The sequence below is a fragment of the Petaurus breviceps genome, unplaced genomic scaffold (genome assembly GCF_028583685.1).
Source record: "Petaurus breviceps papuanus isolate PSGF00001 unplaced genomic scaffold, PetGlider_PUasm1.0 164, whole genome shotgun sequence".
NCBI classification, from domain to species: domain Eukaryota; kingdom Metazoa; phylum Chordata; class Mammalia; order Diprotodontia; family Petauridae; genus Petaurus; species Petaurus breviceps.
The window spans coordinates 16,416,253-16,438,667 of record NW_027185735.1 but is presented as its reverse complement, the minus strand read 5'-3'; the positions used below and the strand labels follow the sequence as shown (position 1 = coordinate 16,438,667).

At 37.7% G+C, this 22,415-nt stretch overlaps 1 pseudogene; it reads right to left on the bottom strand.

Moving 5' to 3' along the window:
- Window positions 1-20,328: 20,328 nt before the first annotated feature.
- LOC138156991 (keratin, type I cytoskeletal 18 pseudogene) lies at window positions 20,329-21,696 on the bottom strand (annotated as a pseudogene).
- Window positions 21,697-22,415: the final 719 nt, after the last annotated feature.

The window sequence follows — 22,415 nt, the reverse complement described above, 5'->3', positions numbered from 1 at the left end:
GCAATAGGACATAAAGCTCATCTCAGAATCAGGAAGATCTGGGTTCAAGCCCTGCCTCTGACACCTACTGGCTCAGTAAATTTGAGCAAGACACTTAACCACTCAGTGGCCCAAGGCAACTGGTTAAGGCAGTAAATTTCATAGTTTGAATATCTGCCTCAGTAAATGTAGTTTCCTCACTGGTAATCCACTACACAAATGAAATCATAGACATTGTTTAAAAATAAAAACTTCCTATGAGTATAGGATTATGTCTCCCTATAGGGAAACTGCTTCATAACTTTGTTTAAAGCCTGTGTTCTGCTTCAATGTATTTTAATCAGGTGATACTATCTATTTTCAGCCACAATTTAATACACTGTACTATGACCCCAACATCATGATGCCATGATGCCACTCTTTGGGTACAAAGGACAAACAACAGCTACTCATTTTTTTAGGGACCAGACTTGTGAATGGTATGAGGAACTCCTGGTGAGAAATTATGTAGATCTACAACTTTTAGTTTTAACATTTAAATTGTTTGGGGGCAGTGAGAGATTAACTGACTTGTCTAAAATCATGAGGCTAGTATATGTCAAGAGATGGGACTTGAAGCCAGGATTTCCTGCCTTCAATCCCAGTATTGTTATATAATGTGATGATTTGCTGTTTTTGTTTGTTTTCTGATAACTCCAAGGCCTTTAATAGAAAAGTTTTACAATTAGCTCTGTACTAATCATAGAGTGTATGGAGTGTTCAGGGAGGACTAGCACTTCTGGTATGGGCTTTTCAGGGCTGCTCATCCACCTTTCATGTCTACCTGTCACCTACCTCTCACCTGGAGCATAAAAAAACTGTAGTATACACAGTGGCCACACCCTGGTAAAAAAACATCTTGGCAGGTGGGCTAAACCGGGTTGAGAGTAACCAACAGGCCTTAGAACCATGGTGAATTAGGGGAGTGTCTACCTTAAGCATATAAAGATTCCCCCAGTGTAATGGGCAGATGAGGACAATTTGTTCCAACAGCCATGAAGGCATCTGAAGCAGATGCTGTGGAGTAGAGCTTGGTCAGATATCAAAGATACCAAGATCATCTGCATCCTGGGCCATCACCAAGCATCTTGACTTTTGGACTGGACTTTGACAACTCTAAAAGAGAGAGGGAGGCTGATGACTTTGTGCAACTCTGCCTCGCTTAAATACAATTCACAGGAAAATCAAGACATCACCCCATAATATCATTGGTCCTCTTTGAAAACAAAGGATGAACAACAACAATAAATCATAAGTGTGGGAGCATGTATGTCAACCAGTCATTGTCATCCAAAAATCTAGTAATTTGTCAAAAGGAAAGGTTAGAAGGACTTTGAAACTAATTGGTGAAGGTGTCAAATATTAGTGTGCTGTTTAATTGCCCCTAAGTATTTGTATTGCTTTAAAATTTGTTCTGAACTTTTTTTAAATTTGGTAACAAATGATTAGTAAATATTTATGAATCATATTTTAATTAAGGAGGATTTTGCTTCTAACTGAATCAAAAGTGTGTTTTTCTCTTTGTTTCATTTAATTAAGTCTATGGGAAGTCCATTTGGACAATTAGATCATAACCAAAGCACCATTTTCCATGGGATGACAGTTCATGATAATTATAGTTCAGGTAACTAGCAAGAAATAAACTGCTTTTAGGAGTGATAGCATTGAAAATTCAAATCTATAAAGGGATTTTAAGTCACTTGTCACATCCAAATTTCCATGGGATAGTTTTATCTTTATAGTCCCCAAATACAGAAACACACTCACAAGCACATATTCTCTCTTTCTCTCTCACATACACATACAAGACAATATAGTCATTTCATACCTTGTTGACAAAATATGACAGGTTTTTACTGGCTATAATGGCTTTAATGGTTAATAATTCATAAGCACAGTAAGGCAAAAAATAAAACATGCATGATAAAATCTTTTTTATTATTATTTCTCATTATGAACTTAACAATCATCCACAAACATTTTGATATACCAAAAAGAGCAAAAGTGAGGATTGAAATTGTAGTAAATGCTATTTCTTGTGAAATGCTCAGATTTTCTCTGCCTAGTTCTGGTTGACTATGTGAGAACTCTTGAGTTTATTTCTGACCATGTTAAACTATTACTGAAAGGACTTGGCATTTTAATAGGGCATCAAAAATTTTAGTTCCTTTAGTAAAACCTTTATCCTATGACAAAAGAAGCACAAGGTGTCACATCTGTTAAAAGAAGAGACAGCGTTCAGTTGGAATTCTATTGGTTTCAGCTCTTCAGATGACACTACTTCTAATTCTAATTCTACATTCTAATGAGGAATCAAAAAGTCTTTTGCTACCCAAGTATCATGACAATTTTGTTGTGTTCTCCATTATAAAGCATGGACTAACGTAAGTGGAAGACAGAGGACAAGGCTAGGACAGGCGAGGCTCCTGGTTGCTTTTGTCTTTTTGATTTTGTTCTTCCCTGATCTAAAATAAACAAGTATCCCATGGTGGAAATGACCAACACTTGATGAGGCCTTGTGAATTACAACTGGACTAAATGTCCCGGAAGTTCTCTCACATGGCAGATGTTATGTCCCTAGAATTACAGTGGCTCAAGGAAAGAGAAGTTTATACACTGGAGAGATCAACCACCCAAAAGAAGATTAACTGTTCAATCAGACGGAAATGAAATATCAAATGATGAATTAGTAACCCTAGAAACTCTTTTATGTTATGAGGTTTGAATGTTAACTTCCTAACCAAATGAAACAGGTTATGTCATGGCATACCATGTCATGCCATGTCACGTCACGTCATGTCATGCTATGTTATTGGATTCTATACCATCTATTTTGTATTTGGAATTATATATGTGTATGTGTTTGTGCACACATTCTGATTCTCTTAGCATTTCTTTCAGTGTAGCAACAACCTATTTGTCCCAAACCTGATTCGTGTTTGTACATTGGATAGAAGTAAGCCCTCCACTTTCTCTTCGATGAAACTCTTAGACTTACAGCCAGAACTATTATTATAATTAGTATGGTAACTAGGATACAAGGTTAGGTGGAGTTTGCTAACTAACCAATAAGTAAGAGAATGGGGAGCATACTCCCCTTAATTAAATGTCAGGATTCTCCAGGTCTAGACACAGCACAAACCACAATGGCTTGGACAAGGAGGAACCATATCATAGCCACTGTGGGCTCAGTCTCTCAATTTCTCCATGTTAAATATATGGAAGTAAACTTCTGTTATCATTGTATTTTTTTGGAGTGGACAGATGGTGGGGGGAGGTGTTAAATATTAAATGTAACACATATACATACGCTGGCTCACTTTCCCAGAGCCAGGCTGATACATTGCTCCTCAAGGTTCTAGAAAGGACATCCTTTGAGGTTGAGGTGTTTCTCTTTTCCAATGCCCTCAGCTTGAGTCCCCAAGAAGCATTGTTCTCTATTACTAGGGGTCTAATTATTAGCACCTCAGTTACATTTAACTGCTTATTTAACCACTTAACTAGCATCTAACATCAATTGGCTTTTGCAAATGTAAATTTTCTTCAGATACAGCAAGAACAAATATCCAAATAATTTCCCCCATCACCTCAAAAGCATAATTCCCCTCTGCCCCTCCCCATACCACCTTGGTTTCTAGGTTGGTGGGAGAAATAGGATCAGTTTCTACATAGCATTGGTCCCACTAAGTTCATATCCAAAATCCAAACTGCTGAATGAGTCTTTTCACTGGGCTGTTGTTATTGTTCATTGGTTTCAGTTGTGTCCAAGTCTTCATGATCCATTTGGTGTTTTCTTGGCAAAGATATTGGAATGGTTTGCCATTCCCTTCTCATTTTACAGACAAGGAAACTCAGGCAAACAGGATGAAGTGAGTTGCCCAGGGTCACACAGCTAGTAAGTGTCTGAGGCTGAATTTAAACTCAGGCTATCCTGACTCCAGGCCAGGTGCTCTATCCATTGTGTCACATGACTTTCCCTCTCCACTAGACTAGAGTTCCAAAAAATCACCCTTGAAAATTACTCCTGGGCTATGCTGGCTGCAAAACTCAGTCTGGATTCTGACTCCAAGACTTCTGTGACTTGCTCTCTCATGGTCAGAAATTTTACTTCCTAAATCTAGAATGGAAAAGAACAAACAAAAAAGCCAAGGACTCAGGTCCATTTCTCTGGGACCATGTGCCCTCAGATAGTAAGAAAGGTCTAACTTCTTCACTTTCATAGTATAGTCTCTCACTATATGCCAGTAGATACTATAAGAGGAATGAATAGTTGCTAAGCTTCCCCAGCTACTAATGAATCAAAGAGAGACAGTAAGGCAGATTCAGGCATTTTCGAATAAGCTGACTATTCTGGCCATGCAGCCAATCATAAAAAGGCCTTCCCAACCACATGGTTAGCCAACCAGAAGCATTTACAGAATATCTACACATATATCATAGTCTTTCCAAAGTATTTCCCTTACAAGCCATCTTCCTAATTGTGGTTACATTAACCAAGCAAACTAATAGAGTAACAAAACTCCTCTATTTCTTTCCCTTGTAAACTTTTTTCTGTGCATTTTATGACTAACTATTAATACATAATTCATTCCCAGCTGCCAAATAGGAGACTTCATTTGCAACAAATAAGTATAATAAGGCAAAAAAAAGGAAACATGTTAGCCATGTCTGAAAATATATGTTTCACTCTGCACTTCTAGTCTCTATCAAGTGGTGAAAGACATGTTCTTCTGAATTCATCAGTCTTCTGAATTCTGGATTTTCACTATATTAAACCAAGTTTTCCCTTACATTGTTGCAGTTATCATAAAAATTGTTCTCCCAGTTACATTCATTTCTTTTTTTTTAAGCAATCGGAGTTAAGTAACTTGCTCAAGGTTACAGGCCAGTTATTTCTGGGTGTGGTGCTGACTATCTGAGCCCTGGATTCAATCTCCAGGTCATCCCAACACTGGAGCCAGTGCTCTTACTTGTACGTTCATTTCTGAATCAATTCATATATATCTTCCTAAGTTTCTTTGCATCCATCATAATCATCATTTCTAATGGAGTAATAATATTCCATGATGTGACATTCACATTTCATAGTCATTTCCCAACTCTTGGACATAGAGTTTGTTTCTAGTTTTTTACTACCACAAAAAAACACTGCTGTAGATATTTTTGTCCATTTAAATCATTTCCCTCTGTGATGTATAATCAATCTAGTAGTTTCAGTGGGTTATATACAGTACTCTTCGCCAAACTGGACTTCTTGCTATATAATCTATAATCTACCTCCAATCTCTGTTCCTTTGTGGCCCCCTTCAAAGCTCAGATCAAATGACATGTCCCAGCTGCTAAAGCTTCTCTCTCAAAATTATCTCATATCTACTTTCTACATACTTAGATGTATTTGAGAGCCAGCATGGTAGTGGATAGAGTGCTGACCTCATAGACAGGACAATTTGGGTTAAAGACCAACTTCTGAAATATTCTGGCTATGTGACCTCTCAATGCTCTGGGTAATTCTCAAAGAGAAGAGTTCTTAACTTTTTGCATATCATGAATCCATTTGCAAGTCTGGTAAAACCTATGAGCACTTTCTGAGGATAATGCTTTTACATGATTGAAGGAAATTCTAAATTTCAGTCAGTTTATTGAAAATTAAGATTTAATTTTCTTCCCTTCCAAGTCCACAGACCTTGAACTCTATTCACAGACCCCACAAAGGATGCCATTGACAACCCCTGCTTTCAAACTCTAAGTTGGAGAATGACTATTGATCTGCATTTGGGGTAGGGAATTTCTGCAGAAGGAGCTCCCTATACCTAGAGATGACTGGTGGTGTAGTGGGCAGAACCCTAAGCCTGGAGTCATGGAAGACTTGAGTTCAAATCTAGCCTCAGATACATACTATCTAACATTATGCAGGTTTCCTCAACTATAAAATAAGGACAATAATGTTACAGGATTATTATGAAGATCAAATGAAATAATATTAAGCTATTTCTCTAATTACACAATTTTATCATCTTAACTGCAATTCTTATACAACAGTGTCCCAGAATTTATAATAAAAGAAAATCTGGAAACACAGTGACAACATTCACAATATTATGAATTTAAAGAACGAAACAAAACTTATTACTAGTCAAATGACATCAAGTCAGTCAAATGTATTCTCAAATTAATCTTATATTAGAAATCATTCATTTTATCACCTTTATAATTTTGTACCAATCACATTTAAAACCTAATATAAAGCATTCAATGAAAGAAATAACAATAATTAACAAGTATACAGTGCTTATCATATGCCAGGTCTCATGTTAGGCACTTTACAACCATTTTGTTCTTTTTCTTTTTTCCATTGAATTTAATTTTTTCTTAGTTATATGTAAATTAAAAATTTTAACATTCATTTTTTAAAATTCTAAGTTCTAAATTCTCTCCTTTTTTCCCCTTTCATCTACCTGTGAAGGCAAGCAATTTAATAGCATTATATGCATAGTCATTCAAAGCATATTTCCGCATTAGCCATGTTGCAAAAGAAAACACAGACCCAGAAAAACAAAACCAAAAATAATAAAATTCAAAGTATGTTTCAATCTGCATTCAGACTCCATAAGTCTTTTCTCTGGAGGTGAATAGCATTTTTCATATAACAAATTGCTTTAGATGGAATTGTCCTTTTATCATATTGGCTTGGCCTACCCATGAGCAATTAATATTTCTTGAATTATATAGAACTGATTAATTGATGTGAAAAGGATTTTGTAATTCCTGGGTTTGTCTCAGCAGGTAGACTCCCACGTATTTTATGTTATCTGAAGTTCTTTTAAATGGTTATTTTTAATTGCTGCTGGGCTTTGTTGGTACTATAGAGAAATGCTGGTGATTTGTGTGGGTTTATTTTAAATCCTGCAAATTTGTTGAAGTTGTTAATCATTTAAACTAGTTTTTTGTTGATTCTCTAGGTCTGTCTAAGTATGCCATCATCATATTGTCTGTAAAGAGTGAGTTTTGTCTCCTCATTGCCTATTCTAATTCCTTCAATTTATTTTTTCTTACATTTCTAGAGCAATATTGAGTAATAATGATGCTAATGGGCATCCTTACTTTAACTCTGATCTTATTGTAAAGGCTTATAGCTTATTCCCATTACAGATAATACTTGTTGTTGGTTTTAAACAAATAATACTTATCATTTTAAGGAAAGCTAAATTTATTCCTATATCTTCCAGCGTTTTAACAGGAATTCATATTGTATTTTTCAGGAGCTGTTTCTGCATCTCTTGACATAATCATATGATTTCTGTTGGTTTTGTTATTGCTATGGTGAATTATGCTGACAGTTTTCCTAATGTTGAACCAACCCTGAATTCCTGGTTATAAATCCCAACTGGTCATAATGTATGATCTTTGTGATATATTGTTATAATCTCCTAGTCATTTTACTTAAATTTTTTTTGCATTAATATTAGTTAGGAAAATTGGACCATAGTTTTCTTTTTCTGTTTTTGATCTTCCTGGTTTAACTATCAGCACAATATTTGTGTCATAAAAGGAATTTGGTAGTACTACTTCTTTGCTTATTTTCCCAAATAGTTTATGTAGAATTGGAATTAATTGTTTTTTTTTTTTAATAGTTGGTAGAATTCACTTATAAATCCATCTGGCCCTGGGTTTTTTTTTCCTTAGGGAACTAATTTATGGTTTTGCGATTTTTTTTTCTAAGATAGGGCTATTTAAGTATTTTATTTCTTCTTCTGTGAATCTGGCTACTATATTTTTTTTGTAAAGATTTCCAAATTTGTTGGCATATAATTGGGCAAAATAGTTCCTAAAAATTCCTTTAATTTCATTTTCATTGGTGGTGAATTCACTCTTTTCATTATTGATACTAGTAATTTGGTTTTCTTCTTTGTTTTTTTAAATCAAATTAACCAATGGTTTGTCTATTGTATTTGTTGCTTTAGTATTCATTCAATGGTTTTCTTGCTTTCCGTTTTATTAATCTCTCCTTTGATTTTCAGTATTTCCAACTTGGTGCTTAATTTGGGATTTCATATTTGTTCTTTTCTTGCTTATTTTTTTTGTTTGCATGCCCAATTCATTGACCTGCATTTTCTCTATTTTATTTGTGTAAGTATTTAGAGGTATATATTTTCCCCTAAATACTACTCTGGCTGCATCTCATAAATTCAGGCATGCTATCTCATTGTTGCCATTCTCTTTAATGAAATTATCGATTGTTTCTATGATCCTTAACCCACTTATTCTTTGGAATTAGATTATTTAGTTTCTTTATTATTAATTAATTTATTTATTTTTAGTTTTCAACATTCACTTCCATATGTTTTAAATTTTTTCCCCTCTCTCACCAAGACAGCATGCAATATGGTATGCTTGTACACATACATGCTTATTAGACACATTTTTACAGATAATTTAGTTTCAAATTAATTATCAATTTATGTTTACACATTCCTTTACTGCATATAATTTTATGGTCTTATAGTCTGAAAAGGATATATTTAATATTTCTACTTTTCTGCATTTGATTATGAGGTTTTTATGCCCTAATCCATGGCCCGTTTTTGTGTAGATGCCATGTACACTGAAAAAAAGGTATATTCCTTTTTATACACATTAAATTTTCTCTAGAAGTTTATTATATCTAACTTTCTAAAATTCTATTCATCTCCTTCATTTCTTATTTATTTGTTTTATGATTAGATTTATCTAGCTCTGAGAGGGGAGAGTTGAGATTCCCCACTAGTATAGTTTTATTATCTTTTACCTCCTATAACTCATTTCATTTTTCATTTTAGAATTTGTATGCTATGAATTTTGGTGCATATGTATTAGGGGGAAATAGATACCTCTAAATACTTACATAAATAAATTAATTCCAATTCTACGTAAACTATTTGGGAAAATAGGCAAAGAAGTAGTACTACTAAATTCCTTTTATGACACAAATATTGTGCTGATAGTTAAACCAGGAAGATCAAAAACAGAAAATGAAAACTATGGTCCAATTTTCCTAACGAATATTAATGCAAAAAAATTTAAGTAAAATAACTAGGAGATTATAACAATATATCACAAAGATCATACATCTTTCAAAAAATTACCAAGGAAAACCTCCCTGATATCCTAGATTAAGAGAGCAAAATAGAAACTGAAAGAATCCACCAATGACTTCCTGAAACAGATCCCAAAATGAAAATTCCAAGTATAATATAACCAAACTTCAGAGCTCCCAGTTAAAGAAGAAAATATTGCAAGTACATATAAAGAAACAGTTCAGATATCATGGGACAACAGTCAGGATTACACACTATTTAGCAGTGTCCACTTGAAAGGATTGGAGGTTTGGAATATGATATTAAAAAAGGAAAATGAACTAGAATCACCACCAAGAATAACCCACCCTGCAAAACTGAGTATAATCCTTCAGGGGAAAAAATAGATATTTAATGAATTTCAAGCATTCCTGATGAAAAGACCAGAGCTGAATAGAAAATTTGACTTTCAAGCAGGAGACCCAAGAGAAGCATAAAGGGTAAACATGAAATAGAAATCATAAGGGAATCTATAGGGTTAAGGTGTTTAAATTCCTACATGGACAGATGACAATTGTAACTCCTAAGAACTTAATCATTATTAGAGCAGATAGAAGGAATATACATAGACATTGCATAAGAGTGTGAGATGACTATGGTGGGAAAATTTAAAAAAAAAAACAAATGCAAGAGATGCCAAAAAGGATGTTTTGGGAAAATAAGGAAGGGAGAGAAAGAACAGGGAAAATTTTCTCACATAAGAAAGACTGACATGGAAGAGCTTTTGCAATAGAGGAAAAGATGGGGGGAGACGGCAGGCAATGTTTGAACTTCTTTCTCACTGGAATTGGCTGAAGGAAAGAATAGCATACACATTCCATTGGGCATCAGCAGCTAGGTGGCACAGTAGTTAGGGTGTTGGGCTTGGAGTAAGGAAGACTCCTCTTCTGTGTTCAAATCTGACTTCAAGCACTTTTTAGCTATGTGACCCTGGGCAAGTCACTTAACCCATTGGCCTCAGCTTCCTCATCTGTAAAATGAGTTGGAGAAGGAAATGGTAAATTACTCCAGTATCTTTGACAAGAAAATCCCGAATGGGGTCATGAAGAGTCAGACATGACTGAATAAAAATGGCAGCAACAGTTGGAAATAAAAATCTATTTCATCCTACTGGGAACTATGGGGAAGGGATAAGATAAATGGATAAGGGCTGATAGAAGAGAGGGTAGATCAAGAGGAGTAATGATCAGAAACAAAACAGACTTTTGAGGAGGCACAGGAAAGAGACAGACAGACAGACAGAGGCAGAGAGAGATATAAAGAGAGAGAGATAGGATGGAGAAAATACAGTTAATAATCTTAACTGTGAATGTAAATGGTATGAACACACCCATGAAATAGAAGTGGATAGCAGAATGAATCAAAAACCAGAATTCAAAAATGTGTTGTTTACAAGAAACACATCTAGAACAGAGAGACACACACAGAGTAGAGTAAAAAGAAGAGTCTGGAGCAAAATCTATTATGCTTCAGCTGAAGAAAAAAAAAGGAGGAACAACAATGATGATCTCAGAAAAAGCACAGAAGAATAGATCTAATTAAGGTCATAAGCAGAGAAACTTCATTTTGCTAAATGGTACCATGGACAATGAATTCATATTAATAAATATTAATTAATTAATTATTTAAAATTCAGGATTTCCAACTTTGTGCTTAATTTGGGATTTTTTTATTTGTTCTTTTCTTGCCTTTTTTTTTGTTTGCATGCCAAATTCCTTGACGTGCACTTTCTATTTTTTTTTTTCATTTTTTTGATTTCGTTTTATTATTTCTTGGTGTTTCATGGAATCATTAACTTCCAGTTGCTTAATTCTAATTTTTAAGGAATCATTTTCTTCAGAGCTTTTGTATCTCTTTTTCCATTTGATCGCCTCTGCTTTTTCAAGCATTCTTCTCTTCAGTGGATTTTTGTGCCTATTTTACCATTTGGCTAATTCTGTGTTTATAAGGCGTAATTTTCTCTGGTATTTCTTGTGCCTCTTTTACCAGATTGTTGAATCTCTTTTCATAGTTTCCTTGAATCACTCTCATTTGCTTTCCCAATTTTTCTCCACCTCTCTTATTTGATTTTTAAAATTATTTTTGAGTTCTTTAAGGAGGTCTTTTGAAGTCTTTAACCAATTTACATTTATCTTTTTTCCATGTCCTTTCCATGTCCTTATTTTGACTTTGTTATCTTCTTAGTTTGTGACCTGATCTTTGGAAACAGTAAATGGGAATGCATGGCTTTTGCCCCCAGGGCAAGAAGCTGCTGAGGTGCCAGCACAGCCAGCCAACACCACGTGGCAGATTCAGCTCCTGGCCTGCAGAGTGTAGGGGGGCCAAGCATTAGTCTGAGGGGTAATCACTCCTGCTTGAACCTGCTTGGATCTGGATTGCAGTCTAGGGTGGAGGTCCTGGGGTGTATGTCCAGCTTCCCAGAGCATGAGGAGGCCTCAGAGAGGGTACCCATCAAATAACTCTGGCAAACTGAGAAAACCCCAGCGTTTGGGAAAAAAAACTCCCCTGTCTGGTGGCAGAGTCCTACTGTGGCAAAAAGCTCAAGGGTCAAGTGACTGAGGGGCAACATGACCAGGAAAAGGAAACAAAGCAGACAGAGGATTCCAACATTACACTCCTATTTTGGAGACAAAAAGGAGCAAAGCATGGAACAGGAGGAAGACAGTGAAGTCAGAACTCCTGCACCAAAAGCTTCAAAGGAAAATACGAGCTGGTTACAGACCATAGAGGACCTTAAGAAGCAGATAAGATAAGTGGAGGAAAAATTGGGAAGAGAAATGAGAACAATGCAAGAAAATTATGAAATGAGAGTCAACAGCCTGACTGAGGAAAATAACACCTTAAAAAATAGAGTAACTCAAATGGCAAAAGAGGCTCAAAAAGGCAATGAGGAGAAGAATGCCTTAAAAAGTCGAATTTGCCAGATGGAAAAAGGATCTCAAAAGCTCAATGAGGATAATCATGGCTTCAGAATTAGATTGGAGCAAATGGAAGCTAATGACTTTATGAGAAATCGAGATGCTATTAAACAGATCCAAACAAATGAAAGAATAGAAGGCAATGTGAAATATCTCATGGGAAAAATCACTGACCTGGAAAATAGATCCAGGAGAGATAGTTTAAAAATTATTGGACTACCTGAAAGCCATGATCAAAGGAAGAACCAAGAAATCATCCTCCTGGAAGTTCTCAAAGAAAACTGCCTTGATGTTTTAGAATCAGAGGGCAAAATAGAGGTTGAAAGAATCCGCTGATCACCTCCTGAAAAAGATCCCAAAAAGAAAACTCCTAGGAATATTATAGCCAGGTTCCTGGAATTCCCAGATTAAGGGGAGAATATTACAAGCAGCCAGGAAGAAACAATTTGAATATTGTGGAAACAAGATCAGGATAACCCAGGATCTGGCAGCTTCTAAACTGAGGAATCGAAGGGCTTGGAATATGATATTCTGGTGGGCAAAGAAGCCGGGATTAAAACCAAGAGTCACCTACCCAGCAAAACTGAGTATCATGTTTCAGGGGAAAATACAGTCATTGAGTGGAATAGAGGACTTTCAAGCATTCTTGCTGAAAAATCCAGAGTTGAACAGAAAATTTGACATTCAGATACAAGAAGCAAGAGAAGGTAAATAGGGAAAAGAAATCATAAGGAACTTATCAAGTTGAACTACATGGAAAAACAATAATTGTAACTTATGAAACTTTTCTCAGTAGTTGAAGGTTATATATATATGAGGGTATATGAGCATATGAATACATATGTGAATGTGTGTATATATATTTACAGGTATACATAGATGGAGGGCACAGGACCAATTTAGCAGGAAGGGATGATACTTAAAAGGTGAAATTAAGAGGTGAGAAAGGAATATAATGAGAGGAGATGGGGAAAGATAGAATGGGGTAAACTATCTCATATAGAAGAGGCAAGGGGAAATATTTACAATGGAGGGGAAGAATAGGAAGGCAAAAGGGTCAACCTTATTCCCATTGAATTTGGCTTTAGGAGGGAATGAAATACACACTAAATAGGGTATCTCACCCTACAGGAGAGTAGGAGGGAAGGGGGTGACAGGGGGGATGATGGAAGGGAGGGAAGGCTGGGGAGGAGGGAATTTGGAAGCACCCACTTTTGAAAAGTGATAGGATCAAAGTAGAGAATAGAACAAGTGGGAGGTGGGATAGGAGGGAGGAAAATATAGTCAGTCTTTTACAATATATCTACTATGTTATTGTTTTGCATTCGCTACACATGTACACCCTATACTGAACTACTTATCATCCCAGTAAGGGTGGGTGACAAGGGAGGAAGGGAATGAATCTGGAATTCAAAGTTTCAAAATCAAATATTCAAATATGTATGTATATGTATATATATATATATATGTGTGTGTGTGTGTGTGTGTGTGATATATATATATACATATATATATATATATATATACACTATTATCAATACTATTTTATATGTAATTGGGAAATAAGATATACAGGCACTGGGCCATAGAGATCCACTGGAAAGGTCGAAAGGGGTCTGGGAGAAAATATGGGAGAGAGCAGATTGGAGGAGTGGATATCCTGTGGGACTGCTATTTTGGGGGGGTGGGTAGGGGAAAAATGGGGAGAAAATTTGTAACTCAAAATCTGGCAGAAATGAATGATGTAAATCAGAAGTTAATAAAGCATTTGAAAAAAAACATAGTAACCTTCAATGATCAAGTTCTTTTTTGTTGTTTGCTCATTTTTCCACCCTTTTTCTTGAATTTTAACTTTACATTAAAGTTGGTCTCTGCTCTTTTGGTCCAAGGGTCACTGTCCCAAGCTTCAGGCCTTTCTTGCTGCTGTCTTTAGACCCACCTCTGAGAGTCTGTAAGTTTCCAATGCTTCCAAGGTGAGGTGCTCTAAGGAGAATCATGGTCTCTGTTCTCCTGGCCTGTGCACTGTTCTCCACCCATGAAGAGTTTTTGTTCCTCTGTACCAACCAGTGCTATTACTTCTCCTGACCCTGGGACTGTATCCAAGTCCTTGTTCTCCGGTAGCCACAATTGTTAGTGTTTCCCTCTGTTTCAGAATTGAACCCAGAGTCCCTACTAGTGACAATAAGCACTCCTTTCAACCCTTGAACTATGACCAGAGCCCCTGCTCCCCTGCAGCCATGAGAGCTATCACTCCTCTTCTCCCTGGGACTGCTATCCAGAATTGAGTATGGACAATGCAATAGGGTCCTGAATCCAGATCCAGCAAAGGGAATCTTCCAAAGAGTTGTCTGATACACCATAGGTGGGATGAAAGCTCTTAAAGCTACTGCTTGCTGTCAATACAGTCAGTCGCAAGACACAATCTGCACTGCCTATGCTGTGGTCCTGATACATGAAAAAGTAATTTGCTTTTATAGGTGCTATACACATGTTTATTTCTTTTCTCATTCCTTTTCCCTATGAAATTACAGGTCCAAACCAACACACACACACACACACACACACACACACATACACACACACACACCAAAAAAAAAAAATACTGGTTCCCTTGATTTACAAAAGTTAAGTTCCTTGAGAGCAAACAATGCTTCATTTTTCTGTCTTTGAATCCTTGGTACCTTGACCCACTGCCAGGCACATACTAGGTATGTAATAAGTTCTATTAATGGTTTGACCTGAACTAATCAGAGGTACCTAGGTGTTCTCTTGTCAGTCAGTCAACAACTATGACACCAGGCACTTTGCAAAAAAAAAAAAAAAAAAGAAAAAAAGCAACGCATCTTTCCCTCAAAATGAATAAGGGGTTGGAGGAGTGACAATATGTAAATATCTAGGTATATATAAGATATATACATATATAAAGGAAGTCTGAAATGGGAATGTTTTAATATCTAGGGGTGAAGGGAAAAGACCAGGAAAGGTCTCCTGCAGAAAGTGGGATTTGAGATGTACCTTAAATGAAACCAAAGAATCTAAGAGGAAGAGGTGAGAGAAACATTTCAGAAACAGAGATCAAAAATATAGAGAAACTACAAGTAGGCCTATGTGTATGTGTCATATCATGGAGAGCAATGCAGTATAAAATACTAGAAAGATGGGAAAGGATCAAGGTATGAAGTTGTTTAAATGCCAAATGAAAGTTTCTATTTGATCATGGAAGGAATAAGAAGGCACTGGAGCTTCGTTAGCTGTTATAATGATCAGATCTTTAGAAAAAATTACCTTCGTCACTGACTGGAGAATGGACTGAAATGGGATGAGATTGAGTCAGGAAGACCAGCTAGAAGACTATTAACTTAGTCTAGGTGAGAGGAAATTGGGACCTGAACTAGACAATGAGACAGTGAGAACTAGACAATGAGGGCCAAGTTAGAGAGAATTTAGAGAGAAATTGATTTCTCAAGGAGTTTAGTCTAAAACAGAAGGAGAAATATAGAATCATAACTAGCAGGGAGGATAAGATCAAGTGAAAGGGGTTTTTGCTTGGTTGCTTTGGGTGGTTCTTTTTTTTTAAGGATGGAAAAGAAATAGACATGTTTATAAGGTACAAGGAAGGAACCAGTAGACAGGAATGGAATGAATATAAGAGAGAATGAGGATAATGGTGAAGTCTGCTTTACAAGTTATTTGTCCTTCATTTTTTAAAAAGATCAATGTCACCAGGAGGGTGATGTCTTACTTGCAGCATGAATTGAATTTAAGTAAGGTAGAAATGCTTCACTCTCTCTCTTCCTGAATAATCAAAGTCCAGTAGCAGGACAAAAGTCAAGATGATTGGAGATGAACCAGGATGCAGTGAATGACCTTCATATCTCTGATGCCTGACAAAGCTCTAAACATTCCACAGAGCCCTCTTCAGCCACCTTCATGGCCATTGTAACCAATTGTTTTCATCTGCCCATCTCACCAGGGAAAGTCTTCACATCCTTGGGGTAGATATTCTACTAACTCGCCAATAGGATTGAGGTCTGTTGGTTACCCTGAACCTGGTTTAGTCTATCTGCTGAGATAGTTTGCTGGGATGTAGCTGTGGCACATGTTACAGCTTCTTGAAGCCACAGGTGAGAGTTGCATGCCAGGTGGACCCCAAAGATGGGGCAGCCCTGAAAAGGGCTCAGCAAATTCTCACACAAGAGATGCTAGTCCTCCTCAACATGCCATATGCTTTTGCTGGAGAAGTAAAGAAGGAAATGAATGACTTTGGCAAAAAGGGTCAGCTTTTCATCTGTATTTCTATGATCCTATGATCTTGGTCCTAAAGTAAGATTGATGAGTGACATTACCTTCCATCTTCCTCACTAATGGTGTTGTGTCTAAAGAAGCAATCTGGGGGGGGGGGGGTGTTGGAGCTAAGATGGTGGAGTAAAAGCAGGAACTTCTCTGAGCTCCCACTCCAACCACTTCAAATATATGTAAAATATCACTCCAAACAAATTTTAGAGCTACAGAACCCACAAAATGACAGAGAGAAACAAATCTCTTGCTGAAGGCAGTCTGGCAGGTGGACAGGAAGGGTATATTGCACCATGCTGGGAGCTGAGAGCAGTCTTGCATGAGCCATATGGGCCCAGACATGGGGCAGCCCCGACCAGTGTCACAGACTCACCTGAGCAGACTTTAGGAAAGTGAATCATCAGCACCTGTGGTCATGTCCATACTTTTCAACCCATAAACACCAGTGAGAAAGTAAAAGGTCAATGGGGAACTCTGTTGGAACTGGGTGAAAGAAGATCATGATCTGGCCCTTGCCCTTGTGATGAGAGGTGGCAGAATTGCAGGGGCTGCAGCTGCTGCCCCATGGCTGCCTCCAGAGCTCCTGGCCTGCAGATCACAGAGGGACCAAGTGACCATTCAGAGGGTAATCATTCTTGCTTTGACCTGCTTGGATCTGGACTATAGTCGTGGGTGGTGGTCCTTGGGTGTGTGGCCAGTGTGCCAGAGCTTGGGGTGTCCGTAGAGAGGGCACCCTCCTCATAGCTCTAACAACATGTGCAAAAACCCCAGAAATTTGGGATACAGATCTCTCCACTCTGGAAGCAGAGTTCTATAGGGAAAAGAGCTCAAAAGTTAATTGGCTTGGCAAGTTGAGGAAGCAGAGGAAGCACAATCAGATCATATAGTACTTTTTTGGGAGACAAAAAGGATCAAAACATGAAACCAGAAGAAGTCAACAAAGTCAAAACTCCTGCATCAAAAGCTTCCAAGAAAAATATGAACTGGATACAGGCCATGGAGGAGCTCAAGAAGGATTTTGAAAATTAAATAAGAGAAGTGGAGGAAAAATTGGGAAGAGAAATGAGAATGATGCAAGAAAATTATGAAAAGAGAGTCAACAGCCTGCAAAGGAGACCCCAAAAAAATACTGAAGAAAATAACACCTTAAAAATGGACTAACTCAAATGGCAAAAGAGGCCCAAAAAGACAATGAGGAGAAGAATGCCTTAAAAAGTCAAATTCTCCAGATGGAAAAGGAACTTCAAAAACTCACTGAAGAGAGTAATTCCTTCATAATTATACTGGACAAATGGAAGCTAATGACTTTATGAGAAATCAAGATACTATAAAACAGATCCAAACAAATGAAAAATTAGAAGGCAATGTGAAATATCTCATTGGAAAAACCACTGACTTGGAAAATACATCCAGGAGAAATGATTTAAAAATTATTGGACTACCTGAAAGCCATGATCAAAAAAAGAGCCTAGAAATCATCCTTCAAGAAATTCTCAAGGAAAATTTCCCTGATATTCTTGAACCAGAGGGCAAAATAGAAATTGAAAGAATTCACAGATCACCTCTGGAAAAAGATCCCAAAAAGATAACTCCTAGGAATATTATACTCAAAGTCCAGAGCCCCCAGGTCAAGCTGCCAGAAAGAACCAATTTGAGTATTGTGAAAACGTGATCAGAATAACACAAGATCTAGCAGTTTCTACATTAAGGGATCAAAGGGCTTGGAATATGATATTTTGGAGTCAAAGGAGCTAGGATTAAAACCAAGAATCACCTACCCAGCAAAACTGAGTATAATGTTTCAGGGGAAAATATGGTCATTCAATGAAATAGAGGTCTTTCAAGTATTCATGATGAAAAAACAGAGCTGAACAGAAAATTTTACTTTCAAATACATGAAGCAAAAGAAGCATGAGAAGGTAAACAGGAAAACGAAATCATAAGGAATTTATTAAATTTGAACTATTTATATTCCTATATGGAAAAATGATAATTGTAACTCGTGAGACTTTTTCTCAGTATGAGGATAGTTGAAGGGAATATATATGTATATGTATACATACATACATATATATGTATAGGAGAGAGTATGTGTGCATAAATACATAAGTGAGTATGTATATATGTGTACATGTATACATAGACAGAGGGCACAGGATCACTTGGGAAGGGATGATATCTAAAAAATAAAATTAAGAGGTGAGAGAGGAATATAATGAGAACAAAAGAAAGGGAGTGAAAGTATAGGGTAAGTTATCTTATACAAAAGAGGCAAGAGAAAACTGTTTCAATGGAGGGGAAGAGCAGGAAGGTGAAAGGAATGGGTCAACCTTACTCTCATTGAATTTGGCTTAAGGAGGGAATAACATACATCATTTGGGTATCCTACCCTACAGGAAAGTAGGGGGAAAGGGGATAAGAAGGGGGATGATAGAAGGGAAGGCAGCAAACACTTTTGAAAAGGGACAGGGTCAGAGTATAAAATAGAATAAGAAAGGGTGGCTAGTTGGCACAGTGCCCTGGAGTCAGGAGAACCTGAGTTCAAATCTGGCCTCAGACACTTAACACAAGAAACTAGCTGTGTGACCTTGGGCAAGCCACTTACTCCCAATTGCCCTGCCTTCCCCCCTCCAAAAAAAAAAGAGAATAAGTGGGGGAGTGCGATAGGATGAAGGGAAATATAGGTAGTCTTTTACAATATAACTACTGTGGAAATGTTTTGTGTAACTACACATGTACAACCTATATTGAATTGCTTATCTTCCCAGTGGGGGTGGGTGAGGAGGGAAGAAGGGAAAGAATCTGGAAATCAAATTTTTATAAACAAATGTTTTAAAAAATTATTTTTTACATGCAACTGAGAAATAAGATATACAGGCAATGGGGTATAGAAATCCATCTTACCCCACTAGAAAGTTAGAGGCAGTGTGGGGGAGGATATAAGAGAGAACAGATTGGGAGAAAGGGTATTTAGTAGGCTCACTATCTTGGGGTGGGGGTAGGGGAAAGATGGGGAGAAATTTTTTAACTCAAAGTCTTGTGGATAAATTTTTTTAATTAAAAAAATAAAGAAGCAATCTAGCTTCAACAGGTTTCCCCAGTCAGACACATGAAGGCAATGCTTGTAAAGACTAATTTCCCAGAGACTACCATTGAAAACCAGCCTGACAAACAGAATGTTTACAATTGGAAGAAAAAAAAAAGGACCATACTACCTTTCCTTATCTTCATTGGTGACTTCTCCAGATCTCCCTTCTCCAAGTATCCACTTTGTGTAGAAGTTGATTTGTGAGAATTTACAAAGGACAACAATGATCTCTAAGAAGCAGCACAACTTTGACAAGAAGAGGTCATGCCCTACTAAGTTTCATTTTCTTTTTATTCAGGGTTACTTGAGTGGTAGAAATGGAGACTGCTGTATACCTGAATTTGAGCTTAGAGTTTGACTAGTTTCTTGTAGAAAAATGTGGACTAGATGTTGGTATGTAGCTGTATTAAATTATCGGACCCAAAAGAATAGTTGTTAATGGATTAATGTCAACTTTAAAGGAAGTGCCTAGCAAAATGTTCTAGGGATCTGACCTTGAATCTGTGCTTTTTAACATGTTTAGCAAATTTATTGAGGTGATTCTTCTCTAACACTATTGGTATAAGCCCCCAATCTTATGTGTCCTCCCCAATATCAATCACCAGTTATAGTTATTTACTTCTTTATTATATTGATACCCATCAGCGATAATAATAATAGCAGGTACTTACACATTGCTTTAAGTTTTGCCAAGCACTTTACCAATATTATCTCATTTTATCTCCACAGCAGCCCTGGAAAGTAGGTGCTATTATTATCCCCATTGTACAGGTGAAGAAACTGAGGTACAGATGTTTTAAGTGACTTGTCTAGGGTGATAAAGCTAGTAAGGTGCCATCATAACCTTGGATAGTAGCAAAATTTGGTCTGGATTCCCATCACTAGATATATTTTGGTTTGCTCTTTCAATATTTTTTTTGAAGGCTAGGTGACCAAAGAGCCTTTATTAACTTCCTGACTCAGCCCAGGTCTTCAGTTTATGGCCCTAATGCCGCAGGACTTTGGTATCATTGGTCTCCGCCACCACTGCCATCTACAATCCTCCAAGTGCTGGTTTTATGTAAGGAACTGCTGATGCTGTCCAAGGCATGCACAAGATTGAAGTCCTCCCCATTCTCCAGCAGGTTTTGATAGGTGTTGATTTCTGCTTCCAGTCTGACCTTAATATTGAGCAGGGCCTCACACTCCTGGGCCTGGAGCTGCCCCTCTGTCTGAGTCTGCTCCAGCTCTGCCTCCAGATGCAGCAGGGCTGTGTTGATCTGTTCCATCTGGATAGCATAGCGGGTCTCCACCTCCCTCAGGCTGTCCTCCAAGCTGGTTTTCAGGTTTCAAAGGGAATCCAGGTCAATCTCTAGGGACTGGACTGTATGTTTCAGCTCAGTGACAGTGTTTCAGGCTGCTTCCACCTCCTCAGATCTGGTGTTGATCACCACAGTGCTCTCCTCAATCTGCTGGGACCAATATTTGTCAAGCTCCTCTCTGTTCTTCTGAGCCAGAGCGTCATACTGGGCTCAGATATCAGCCATGACCTTGCTCAAGCCCTGAGATTTGGGAGAGTCCACCTCCACAGTCAGCCCAGAGCCTGCGATTTGGGTTTGTAGAGAAGTCACCTCCTCCTCATGGTTCTTCTTCATGAAGAGCAGTTCTTCCTTCAGGTTTTTGATCTCTGTCTCCAGTTGCAGCCTGGTCATATTGGTGTCATCAATGACCTTCCGGAGGCCATGAATGTCTCTTTCTACAGACAGTCTCATGGCCAGCTCTGCTTCATACTTGACTCTGAAGTCATCAGCTGCCAGACGGGCATTATCAATCTGTAGGACGATTCTGGCTTTGTCCACTGAGCTTGTGTAGATCTGCACCCACAGATCCTCAATCATCTTGAAATAGTGTTCCCACTCTCCGGTCTGAGGCCCCTTCTTGTCCATATGCTCCCTGATTTTCCCTTCCAGTTTCTGAATCTCAGTCTCCAGGCTCTGCACCCACTCCAGATAGGAAGCGAGGCAGTCGTTGAGGTCCTGCATGGTATCTTTCTCCCCCTGGATTCCCCCGATCCCCACCAGCCCCCCCCCATCAGGCTCCTGGCCCCCCAGCCCCCGCAGAAGATGGTGGTGCGGGCCACGGAGATTCGGTAGCTGGAGCCGCAGGTGCCTGCATAGATGCTGGCGGTGCTGCTGGCAGGCCGGACCTGGTGGCTGGGCACCTGGATCGAGCCCAGGGAGCGGTAGTTGGTGGAACATGTGGTCGAGCAGGTAGTGAAACTCATGATGTTGATAGTGGACAGATGGGCGCAACAGGAATAGTCCTCTTTCAATATTTCAAAGCTACAAAGTTCTAGCATTCTCCAATACTATTTACCTAAAAGTAAGGAAAAACAAGCAAAAGAGGCAATAGTATGGACCTATATTCACAGTATGTATAACCCCAAGGGGAGAAACTGAAGTCTAAAAACTCTTTCTCTACCCAGAAACCTAAAATAGCATGTGTACTTTAGCCCTCCATTTAGTAAAAAGTAATATAAATTTTATAATCAAAAACCTATTTTTCTAAATACCCCTGAATGAACTAGTTCGGCATAAGAACAATCTTTTTGACAGGAAAAAGTTTTGTCAACATCAAGTTACATATAACTGCATGTATCCAACTAAATTGATCATCAGTTAGCTATGATTGTTATTATGATTATTGTTATTGTCATTACCATTAATATGAAATAAGAAATTAAATAAAGGAGGTACTAAATTTGAGGAGAAAAAAAGTTAAAGAAATTTGGGCTGTTGAAAATCTTCAATGAATTCAAACTCTAGAAATGCCACTCAAAATGTAATAGATGACAAAAATAATACTGGCATTTCAAATTATTTTGAAAAAGAGATGGACATCCTTAAATTGAAATTTCAAAAAGCCTTTTTGAGTTTGATGTCAGACCAATTATAACAAAACCAGACAATTCAAAAGAGCTGGCATTTGCTATAACTATCATGA